The 12,832-nt window shown below is 38.9% G+C and overlaps 1 protein-coding gene across 4 annotated transcripts in view; it reads right to left on the bottom strand.

Annotated features, from left to right (window-relative positions):
• LOC147834222 (uncharacterized) overlaps positions 1-12,832 on the bottom strand; it is a 204,824-nt gene that overhangs the window by 164,964 nt on the left and 27,028 nt on the right. The gene's annotated exons all lie outside the window — the stretch shown is intronic.

Raw genomic sequence — 12,832 nt, 5'->3', positions numbered from 1 at the left:
ATACAGTAGGTCAATTGAATAAACTAAATTGGCCATAGTGTATGTGTGTGAATGAGTGTCTATGGATGTTTCCCAGTATTGGGTTGCAGCTGGAAGGGCATCCACTGTACAAAACATATGCTGGATAATTTGGCGGTTCATTCCACTGTTGCGATGAATAAAAAGACTAAGCTTAGAGCATACTAACACTATGTACAGTTGCCTTAAACGGGGACAAAGCCCTGCTTGTCCCCTCCCCTGTCACCCCCTACGGCCTGTAATTAGGAGGTTTGCTGAAGGTACAGCTGTGGTGCAGTGAGGGGTTTGCGTCTTTAATAAACTGTTTTTGTTTATTGAACAGTAAGAATGATAAATTAGTCCATATGAAACAGTCACTTAAAAGTCATGTCTCGCTTTCAGTTTCGGGCTCAGGCGCATTTTGCACTCACACACAAGCGTACCGCGCCAAAGCCCAAGTGAACAGCGCTCTGGCACACCTTTTCCAACCGGGCCAGGGCCAGCCAAGTAAACCGTGCCTGAGCCAGATTAAGAGCACTCACACTTCTCAAACGATCCGGGAAACGGGCCTGGCACGGTTCAGATAGCATAGTGTGAGTACACCCTTAGACTGAAAAAAAGAATTTAGAAACAATTTAACAGATTTGGGGAAAACTAAAAAGATTTCAAAAGAACTTAAAAATGCTCAGTATGTTCATCATGAGTATTTCTAAATCAGCACTGATAAAAAAAAATTCTGAGCTTTTGAAGGTTTCAGAAATTACGAGAACTTGACCATACAACTGGAGCGGAGATCTAGCTCTCCAGTTATTCTCCACACAAAACAAAAACAAACATTTACTTTGTATGAACTATCTTTTAAGGACATGAAACAGATCTGCAGAAAACTGTCAACTTAATTACCTGAAAGTTAAAAAAAGGTTTTCCCAGCTCTTCTAGTATATGGTTGAGCAGAGAGAGACTGCACAAGCATCTGCACAAGCCAGGCAGGTCACAGAACCTAAGGCATGGAGCTTTGTTCTCAGTGGCAGTGTTAAAAACAGCATTTGTGACAGCTCAGATTAAGTTGGAGCCAAGGATGTTCAAACAGAGACTGATAATGAAAGTAACCTCCAGACCGCTGACTCTGTGAACCCCCCGCTGTAACACGGCCACTATCTCCATTTGCCAAGCAGGCTTGCATGCTCAGCGGCGCTTCGGGGGAGGCCTGTTCTTCTGACACTGCGAAGCCAACCCGGATACCAGTCGGAGAAAATAGGATGACTGCATCGTGCACAAAATAGAATGGAAATAAAATGTCCGATGGTGCCAGAGAATTTTGAAAGAAATTTAATTTGTCTGTCGGTTTATCAGGTACTGTTTATGGCCTGCTGACAGAACTAGTCGCCAGGTTTGTGCATGGCCAAACAAAACATGGCAAAGATGCAGCAGAGCTTAAAGCAATGTGAATTCAAAGAGACAATAGCAGAGCACAAAAACGAAGGTTTAGAATGTATGTTTCTCAGTTTTAAATTTTGGTTTAGTAGGTGTTCAGTACAGCAGAGGGAAAAACAAAGCATGTTTTAAAATGTAATGCTAAATTCATTGGAGAATGTTTTTTTTTTAGAACATAAAAACAAAACAACTAGATAACTGCATAGAAATACATCCCATATATCTAAACTGTAACTGATCTACCTGGTGCAACATAAATAAGTAATACCTCTGAAGATGGCACCCCATAAAAATAAATAATCCCCAAAACTATGCCATCTGTTTGTGCTGGTTTGTTGCAAATGTATGCGTAAATTTAAAATATAACTATAACATAACCTTAATTCAATTTTGAACAGTTTTCAATATCCACACATACAAATGCAGGGCCAGATGTAACTTTGTTATGATATAGAAATGGGCATATTGTCAAATTGTGAAAATGTTTTAGGAAGCTAAACACTATACACACAGTTATGAGAATACTGAATGTGTATTGATGTATTATATCCATGCATTAGGTCTTAAAGAGAAAGCAGTCGTAATAAGTCAAAAAAACAGTACTGTATATTAAAAATGTTTTTATTACAGCAATTTAGTCTGTAGTAAGGGTTAACCTATTTCTTATCACAAATATGTCTGGTAACACTTCATTTTGATGGTCCGTTTGAGTATTAGTAGACTGTCTGCTTTAAATCTGATGATACTGCTGCTAAACAGTCATTTAACTGACTATAAGAAACTTTGCAACTTTGCAACTTTGCAAACTTTACACTCCATGTCAGCTTACACTAACCCTAACCCCAACCTAACAGTCTACGAGTTCAGACTGCATGATTTTAGCCCTGATTTTGACTTGCCAACAGATTTTGAGAAATCGCAGACAAATGCCTGAAATCACAGGCAAATCGCTGCTCGAGCACGTAAATGACAATCACATAGTATGAACAACCAAAGACACGATCTAAGAGAATCACCAATGTGTCGCCGATGCCTGTGAGATATTTGGCATGCTAAAGCTCAGGAGATGTCGGCGATTTAAATCATGCTGTGTGAAATGAGTTTTGACAGAAAATAACATTGGCGATCACCTACAGCCAATGAGAGTGCAGCATTCACTTTTGTGTGTGTGTGTGTGTGTGTGTGTGTGTGTGTGTGTGTGCCTGCAGGCCAGCGGGAGGTTGAGGGGGAAGTTAAAAGCGCTCATTTTCTGTTTATTTGAGCCCAAGAAATGGAGGAAAAACTAGTGGAGGTTTGACAGGAGCACCCTTGTCTGTTTGACGTTTCATACAGAAAGTTAAAAAAGAAAGTTGAGGAGAAATTGCTAATTCCCTTCAAACCCAGGTGAGCAAATATGTACATTTTCTACCCCATTAAAGGCTTCTTTCTCCCTGTGTAGTTATTAACAAAAGATATACTACGTGTTTTTGGCTGTGAGACATAGTTTGGAAGTAGTTGTCGGTGATTCTTCCTATTGTAATATCATGCAATGTCAAAGCCCCTGAAGTGGATCCATCTTGCAGTGTAAACAAAGCAGCGACAAAACGCTAGCCCAGATAGTCATGCAGTGTAAAAACATCCGTGACAAGACTACTTTGAAAATCATGCAGTCGGAACTCATAAAAGGACACTGAAACAACACAGAAGACTACAACAAAATGGCAATTAATACATGAATGAATTAATTTAATTGATAAAACTAAAACCGCAACACACTACAGTTTTGTAGTAAAATTATAGATGGAAAACAACAGGCAGTACAGACGGTCCATTTAAGTATAAGTAGACTGTCTGCTTAATATCTCCTGATATTGCTCCTTCAACAGACATTTACTGACTATAAGAAACTTAGCAATTACATGTCAACTAACCCTAACCCAAACTCCAACCTAACAGTTTACTTGTAATCTAATGAGAATTAGGCCGTGTACTGTAGATGCGTTGTAATGCAAATGCAAATACAACAAACAGTCCATCAAAGTAAAGTGTGACCCAACAGGCAGATCATTACACCCCTTTTGTACAGTAATTTATTTGAACAACCCTAAATAACTGAATGAAAGTGTCAATAAAAGTAATGTTTATGTTAATGTAAGAGTAGAGATTAAGATCCAAAAATGTTATTCAAATGCACAAATCAACAGAAAAACCACAAGCTACAAGCAACTATTTATTAACAGTAATGTTTGTGTCTGTTCCTATCCTGCAGCAGCAGCTCGCTCTGTGTTATTTTCAGAAATGTACACAACACCATAGTATGTAGATATAAACAACACTGTTCCATCCTAAGGGGGAAACTGCAAACGTGCACTGCATGGTTAAAACAACACTGTATTCATTTGGGAACCATGTGTACTGCACTGAAGGGTCCTGTACTGAATATGTCCAGCACTACACTGACTATGCAGTCATTTTTCAACGAACTTGTTATGATGGCAGCCAACATTGGGGAGAGAGCAGGGTCAGAGCATTGTGAAGTGGGAGCCAGACCCTTTCCAAGGTCAGTCTTACTCAATACATCACATCAACTCACCCCGTGGCCTCCACAAGCCGACACGCCATGGTCACATCCACGCATCACAGAAACACTCCTCGCCAAAACAAATCACCCAGAGGGCATCCCAAGCAGATCATTGCTCTCAGCTCAGAAACGCTTTCAATTATGCAAACAGAAGATTGTGGCCAATGAAATATTGTAAAAAATGATCTGTCGGTAGGTCAAGTTGCATTTTTTTGTCGCAAAGTTGCAATTAAAGAAGCCTCCATGTTTAGGAGAACAAATTAGTCACTTCTGAGGAACCTGGATAACTGGTCATTTTTTTTATATAAACTAAACTATGGTTACCGTTTTGTGCATGTGGATAAAATGCAATGAAACTGGAAGTGGACAATGTTGGCTAGTGATCAGCCGCAAACATCTGGGAGCAAACAGAATGTCAGACATATCTTGGAGGTCACAGCAGCCAATCATTTTGATGACAGGCTTTGGCTCTGGCATTTCAGAATTGCCAGATCAATGCTTTGTTAGGTATAAAAGACCTGCTGAGACAAAGTCATGTGATTTGCTTTTAGAAAAGTACTAATCATGGCTTATGCATGTAATGATTTAAAATAAAAATAAAAATCTGACTTTACAATAAGGTTCAGTGCACAATATATCACAAAAAATATTGTTACAGTGATAATAGTATTTGCAATTTATGCATCACAAATGTTGTTGCAGTGGTTGTTTATTTAAATTTGACTAATCAGTTATAGGGCCTTAATATCTTTATCCCCACCTCCCGAATAGTTGCTGCTCTGCTATTGGCTGTAGCGGCCCAAAGGTGAGCCCAAAATAAATTCTAATGTTGGTATTTGTGTAAGGAATTTACATGTTCTCCCAGTGTTTGTGTGGGTTTCCTCCTGGATGCCAGATTCCCCCACAGTTCAAAGACATGCACTATAGGAGTATTGACTAAATTGGCCTTAGGGTATAAGTGTGTGTGTGAATGCGAGAGTATACATTATGGGTGACTTCCAGTACTGGGTTGTAGCTGGAAGAGTTTCCGCTGAATAAAACAAATGCCAGAACAGTTGGTAGTTCATTCTGCTGTGGCGAGCCCTGACAAATAAGGGATCAAGCCCAAAAAAAACATTTAATTAGTGAATTATATTCAATTTTAATTCCATTAAATAAATACAATTAAAATGTAACTGTTGAAAGCAGGGGTCACCAATCTCGGTCCTGGAGGGCCAGTGTCCCTGCAGGGTTTAGCTCCAACTTGCCTCAACACACCTGCCTGGATGTTTCAAGTATACCTAGTAAGACCTTGATTAGCTTGTTTAGATGTGTTTGATTAGGGTTGGAGCTAAAATCTGCACCAGCCCTCCAGGAACAAGTTTGGTGACCAGTGGTTTAAAATAATTTATAGGATGTATTATTCAAAAACCAAATTAAGTAAAATATTTGATTTCATTTCCTCTGTGACAGTTGTAAAATAGAAGAGGGTTCTTTATACTACATGTTTTGGTCTTGCAATTCTTTGATATTCTGAGACATTAGACAATTTTCCAAAGTCCCAGCAACTTCCCCTTTTGATTTGCCAAACCCTTGCAAAAAAAAAAAAAAAAAGGATATCTTTAAACTGTAAAACATTCAACCTGTATCGAGTCATTTCGCTCGAGAGGATACGCACCTTAGGACCAAAATCTTAACACCAATTTTAAACTGTATGGCAACCTTTTCTGAATTTCCTCAGAACTGATTAGTGCTATGTCAACAATTTATTGGAACAACTGATCATACTCTGATAATTACATTTGAACATTATGAATCCTTTGATTGGTAAATACCCCCATTTGTTTGTTATTCTTCACTTTAATTAATTCATTTTTATTTTCAGATTTATTGCCAGGGTTGCTTTGTTTATACCAGTGGATTTCCTTTGTATTGTTTTTGTATTTAAAAAAGAAAAAAAGTTTAAATAAAATATAAAAAAAATTTAAAAACTATATATACAAAAATATTATTTATATAAGAAAATGTTATCACAAAACTCAACATCACATATAGCATATACTGCATTGTTCGCTTTTGACATAAACTTAATGTATTATTTAAAAATAACTATCAAATATAAATAAAAATAAATAAATAAATAATTCAGTATTCTTAACCATTTATTGGCCAAAGAATATGTGAAGCATTTTAATCCATGTTTGAAAGTTGGATTTGTTTCTTGACATTTGCTTCCCGCTATAATATTTTTAATATAGTCCACTATATTTTTGTAAAATTATGTTTAACTAGACACTCAACAAAAAGGAATATTTAGCTTGAGTCTAAAAAGATAAAAGGTGATCAGACGAGCGATTTTAATGCAAGCTGCTTCCAAACTGCAGTCTCTCAGTACGTTCAGTTGTTTTTAACTAAGGAAACTTTTATACAACAAATTCATCCACTGATCCAAGCTGACCTACTTATTTTTGCAAATCACGCTCTAAAAGAAGATTTTCCTTTTATATAACTCTACAGCAACCACACATCAGTATTTAATATTTTTCTCTTCCTCATCTTCAAATGGGAGTCCTTCTAATTTAGGCCCTCTGTGTTTGTCTTTAATCATGATAATAATAATGCACTACAAAACGCACCAACACCGGTGCCAACCAGGTGTTCAGCAAAAAATGATTAATGTTTTCTGTAAGGTCACAACAAAAGCTAGTTTCAGCTGTGGCACCGTTTTTTTCCAGGAAAACATCTTACAGGAGCAGCCCCAGCTTCCCGACATCCACCTCAGCAGTTCGTGATCGTCTACTCTTCAGATTTCCAGCTGAAACCCAATGTGGAGTCAGTTTCCTTCGAGACCTCTAACAGCTTTTTGCATTAGGACAGAGGGGTAACCACAAACGCCACAAACTGTCACCGACACCATTATGAAACTCAGCCCCATACGCATGAAGTAACACACACACATACATACTCGACACACACCCTCCCCAAACTCAGGCCATTTATTATTAATACAAGAAATCATTAAAGAAACCTAATTGGTGATGTGCTCGCAAAGTCTCGGAGGTGTGCGCGCTTCTGTCAGAACTGATCTCCAGCCTTCCAGTCTTTTGATAAGATGGCAGGACACCCCGCTTTCATGTGCTCCTCCTGTTGACTGCAAAAGATGTAATTTAAATCTTCCTTTCCTTCTCCTCCCCATCCCAGACTGATTAGCGCGAACCCGCTCCCAGACTGGCAGATGCTAATTCAGGAGCCCTCGTCTGGGGAACGCTGCCATTAGCGGCAGGTAGCACGCCGACGCCAGATACAAAAACCTCCAGACGACTCGACCCGGCTGTCAATCACAGATCTGAAGTCAGTAGTTCAGCATGGCTAATGATACCTCACCAAAGCCACGCAGAAGAGAGGACCCGAATCGTGAGGTAAAACTAGCGGAAAGATCATCAGACGAGCGCTAATAACAGGGTGACCAGCGCTACTACTGGGCTCCTAATGACAGCCAGAGCCTGCAGCAAGAGACCAGGGTGCTGTAAGACAACCTCAACTGTCTAATTTCTCTCTCATTATGTTCGAAACTTCCTTCCAGATTTGAAAACTTAGACTAATGGTTTAAAATAACACCAAATGGCGTTCGTGCTGCCGGCCCCTGACCTGCAAAGTATAAGCTAACAAATGCGTTTGACTGTACAAAATCACCAGTGACCGTATCTTTGGCCTGTCAGACGACACAGACACGCTGGGATTTCAAAGAGCTTATCATTATCTAGGAATCTTAGCGATGTCTACTTTGACAAAAGCAATCAAGGTGACAGCCCATAGCAGTGTCTGACAGGGCTCTCCGCAAACCCAAAGTGTGACTGAAGCAGTCGGACAGTGATTATGCAGGCGTAGCACTGCTGCCAGCACTTGTCAAACCAGCTGTCTGCTGTCCGGAGGTAAATAAAAGCCTCTAGTCATTTACACCACTATTTAAAAGATTACATTAAGCTCCACTTTCAGCCAAAGGCATCATGAGTCTATTTTTATGTCATTATTTCTCTATTTTCCTCTTTGCAAAGTGGTTTGAATGGACACTAGATCTTTGGATTTCAACCATTCATTCACATGAATGCTAGCTGACCTGCTTGCGACTGCGCTAATTCAGAGTCAGTTCATTACATCCGAGTCTCATCATCTTCATCTTCTGCCGCTGGTCTCCCTCTGGTAAAAGCTATTTAAATGACTCCCATTGGTCACTTGTTAAAAATGAGGTTTCTGAAGCCTGGTTGTACATGATTGATGGCAGACAGAAGTAGCGTAGTGGGTGTTCGCAGTGTTGGGGAACCTGGTTTGACACTGTAAAGCTACACACTAAACATGATGGGAAGTACTGTAGCTAAATTACTAACAGACCAACGTTTTGAGAATGTGCTGTTGTTATTTTTTTTACTAGAGTGAAGCTACTTGAAGGGAATATATACACGTCATGAATGTAATCATCCAATATTTTAGAGAGTGCTCTGACACTAGTTTTGATTGAACAAAATTGGGACTAGTTAGAACAAACCATTAAAAATAGCAACTGTGATTTAAAATTTTCTGAGTTTGCTGTATTTGTTTGGCTTTACATAATGTGATTCATTCTTAGTGTAATTTAGAAATAACCATGCACCTCTAACTAAGTTCATTCAAACAAATACAGTACATAAATAGTAGGCATAATGATGAACTAATATGATCCTTTAAAAATAGACCTAAATGCCATGTTTTGAATCATTATCAAATCTGTATATTAGAAAATATGTCTTATTGAACATTCAAATGCTACATAATCATCATTAACCGTCTCAAAGTAATTAAGCGAAATACATTACACTTCAGGGTGCTAATCGAGAGGATCATTTAGGACTAACTGATTCACAGAGATGCTCCAATGCTACATTTGACTGCAGAATGTGTTTTATTTCCTCCATTCAATGTGACATTACATATAGGTATTTCAGCACTGTGAGGCTGTGCAACACGGCTAATCAAAAGCTGGAAAAGATACAGTGGCAGCAGTCACATAAGTAAACCATTTAATTTAGTTAGGGTGCTTCCAGTGGTTTGACCGCCTGGTCCAAACCACACAGTTCGACTGATCCCCCCTCCCTCTGCCCACACTGACTATGTTCATACATTGTTGTTTAGGTTTCTAACTAGGGAAGCACAATACTGTGAAAATATATGCGATTTAATCATTGAGTTTTGTGAAATGATATTGTTATTAGCTATTTTTTGAAAAAGCTGTTACTAATGATGATAATGAAAAAACAGGTAATAGACATTTTTCTATTTCTATTATAAAAATAAAAAAAACTAGGTCAAGGTGCAAACATTTATACTTTAAAACACTCTGAATGGCTGAAAACTTCAACAGATATTGACATTACCTTAAAGCTCATAAACATTTGGTGTCTGCAACATTTTACCATTGCTTGACTATGGTAATGTTTTATATATGAATGCCTCAACCAAATGTCTCAGCCTTTAGCACTCTGAAGTTTGTTACAGACTGTCGTACACCAACTCACCATTGTGAACTGTATTACAAAGGTGAGTGGCCTTCTCTAAATGTAAGAAGGTACACTTAACTAGATGACTCTGGTCTACAAGGCTCTTCTGGGTCTGGTGCCTCCTATGTTCCCTTCTTCATATGTCAAAAAGCCAGTATGCCCTATGTTCGAGTGAAACTTATTTGTCTGATCCCCAGGTTTGAACTGAAATAGGAAAGCGAGCATTTAGTCATCCTGAATACTCCTGATAATACTCTTCAGACTGAACTAAATATGTCTGAGCACCTAACAATTAAATCTTTTCGCTCTATCTTTTATAACAAACAACAACAGTCCATTTCTCAATGTACGTGTATTTAACATATTGTAATGTGGTATAGCAAAATAACCAAACTGTATTTTTATATTAGCTTTACTTTCTATTCATTTTCTTTTTCATAAGTCGTGTGCTGCAGACCTTTTGGTCAGATCACCTTTGTAAATAAGATCTTGATCTCATTGGGGTTTTATCTGGTTAGATAAAGAAACATATTGTTATTGGCTGTTGTCATTTTCCTCTTTTAGGATTCATTTTCAGCTAAAGGTTCACCTTTGGGTCACAGTAGCCAATAGCAGAACAGAACTTACTGGGGAGGTGGCTCTAAAGATATTAAGGGAACAAATGACTGAACAAATTTAAATAAACAACCAGTCAACACAACATATTAACGCACCTATCTGCAATACAAAAATGACAAATACTATTAACACAATAATTATATTTGCAGCCTTATTTTTAACCCTGGTACACTTGCATTACCAGAGGATTACCAGTTATAGATATTAAAGTAAATGCCTCATCATACTGTATATGAATATCATAAATGAATATTCATATCAGCATCTATATTCATATATATGCAGAGAAATGGTCGTGCCCAACTGAGCCTGGTTTCTCTCAAGTTTTTTCCCCCTTCACTTTTGTCAACTGTTGAAGTTTGTTCCTCACTACTGTCACCACTGGCTTGCTTGGTTTGGGATTTGTGGAGCTGCGCATCAATGGATTTGCTCTTCAGTGAAACTTTCAGCAGTGAAAATTAAGCCACACAAAACTAAACTAAACTGAACTTCAACTCTGAAAACTGGACTGATGAAATTTCAATTTAGAACTTCTATGTTAAGCTGGTTTGATCTACATTGTACAAGTGCTATAGAAATATCTTTTCACTTGGATGAGTTACCTTCAAAACGCATAATCCAGCAAGCCTTTTTGTTGTTGCTGTTGCTTAAGAGATGGTTTGTTAAAGCCAGAAATAAGTATATTCTAGAGTTAATTGTTTTTTTGACTCATGAGTTAAGTACAGCAGATGACAAAATTAGTAGCCATCCTATTTTTTCCCCAAATATTTCACAAGAGGGTTAATAATTTTGTCTTTAACAGTGTATGATCTAAATCTAAACCAGATTGATCTAACCCAGAATCACGCTGTTCACATGTAGTAAGATAAAATATTCATATTATATATGTAGTAACATAATATATAAAATTATTTCTAACAACTTTGTACTACTCTTCATCATCAACACTGCTTCTGTAGAGCAAAGTTAAAGTAGTATGGTTAGCGCTTGCTGTCTGTTTGGTGGTATTATCATCTCTGCACTCACTTTGTCCATTTAGAATTGGTCACACCAACTCAGTTCACTGAGCCACATTTGTGATATGTCAGCGTGACATAAGCTCTACGAAACCATGCTGTTTCATCCCACAACTGGTGTGTATGACCCGGGTGAAAAATTCTTTTCACCATTGCAGGGAAGCTTATAGTATCTGAATGTTTGGAATAACTCTCAAATAAAAACTCATCATATTTATATAAATCACCAAAAATGTATATCCAGATTAGTGATTTTCACATGAAAATAACCTTTTGCTTTAGTCTTTTTTAAGCAGATTCAGAGAAAACATCAACAACCTGACGTCAAATAAACTTGGGTTGCACGCGAAAAGTTTTAATGCCAAAGTCCTCGATGTGATTTTTATGTGTTACTCCATGCATAATAAGAGAAATTCCCGAGAGAAGAAGGTCATCGAAGTTGCTGCGATATGCATCGACTCATTTCCCCCTGAAACACAGCAATCACAAGCATCAGGCTAACACACACCTTATGTGTACAGCCTCCCAGGAGAGGATGCAGAGTTTCATCCTATTTGCACCCGGAGTGTCAGCATAGCACCCAGGCTGACAGTTCCATTTCTTCATCTCCCTGCGGGTCGGGCTCATGGTGCAGCAGGCCACGGAGGTTTCAGAGGAGGGCACGAGCTTCCAGATTGCCTGAAGTAAGGTTTGTAATTAGCCACTCGTTCCGTGGGGCTGATAGAGAAGAGAGGGGAGGGTTTACTTGCATGAGTGTGTATGTGTTAGAGCATGTGTTTAATGCTAGGCATGTGTGACCGCCGGTGACAGCCTGGTTTTGGGAGGCGAGAGGAGAGATTGAGTGTGTTGCGATGGTGCCTGGCGTGTCACAGTTCTGTTGGTGAGAACGGCGCCTCGGGCTCTGCTGGTGATTGCTTTGATGTGAAATGATTTTCGCTGTGCCCGCCGGTGGAGTCCGCAGACCGTGGGCGCATTTTTGATGCCACCAGGCCCTTGCTCAAATGGGCTCGCTAATGTTAACTCGCACACCTCTATAACACAAACTGAGCTAAGTGAGAACACAGCTGCTGTTCTGATCATCAGGTAAATGTCTCTTTAGGACAGACCCGGGCATTCAGTTTGAGAGGTGCAAATGAAACACACAAAGCGGTGACAGTCATGAAGGGTGGAAGACAGCCACAGGCTATGAACTCAATGACACTCTCAATATGTCTTCAATAGGTACTGTACTGTATTAACGGCCATTCTCTCTATAGCTCAGGGATCTTTCTATTTTACAGATCCTCCATCCAGACTCAAAGGCCTCAATTTGAGGTCCTTTCACACCAGAAAAAAGCTAAGTAAATCACTGACGAACACTACATTCACACCCATTTCAAACTATTAGGTGGCTGATCAATAGGTGGCTCAAGGTAGTGCAACCCACTATTCAGTGGATTGCATGTGACCACTAAACAAGAATCATTTATATGATTTGATTTTATCATTTATATGATTCATATTTTACCCAGGGCTCAACAATAAGGACTGCCCGGTGGTCTGGGGTCAGCGTGAATAAAGCTCAGGACAGTAGACAGGATTGTTACTGGCCCCTATCGGCCAGTAAAGATAAGCACATTATTTTTTTCCGTAACCTTGTAACAACCAGTACAGCGGAAAAATGGCAACATGGTGGCAACATCAAACTATGAGGCTAA

Source organism: Danio rerio, chromosome 13, assembly GCF_052040795.2.
Source record: "Danio rerio strain M-AB ecotype USA chromosome 13, GRCz13ab, whole genome shotgun sequence".
In the NCBI taxonomy this organism is placed as follows: domain Eukaryota; kingdom Metazoa; phylum Chordata; class Actinopteri; order Cypriniformes; family Danionidae; genus Danio; species Danio rerio.
Note: the sequence above shows the minus strand (reverse complement) of the source record. Positions and strands in the feature narration are given on the sequence as shown.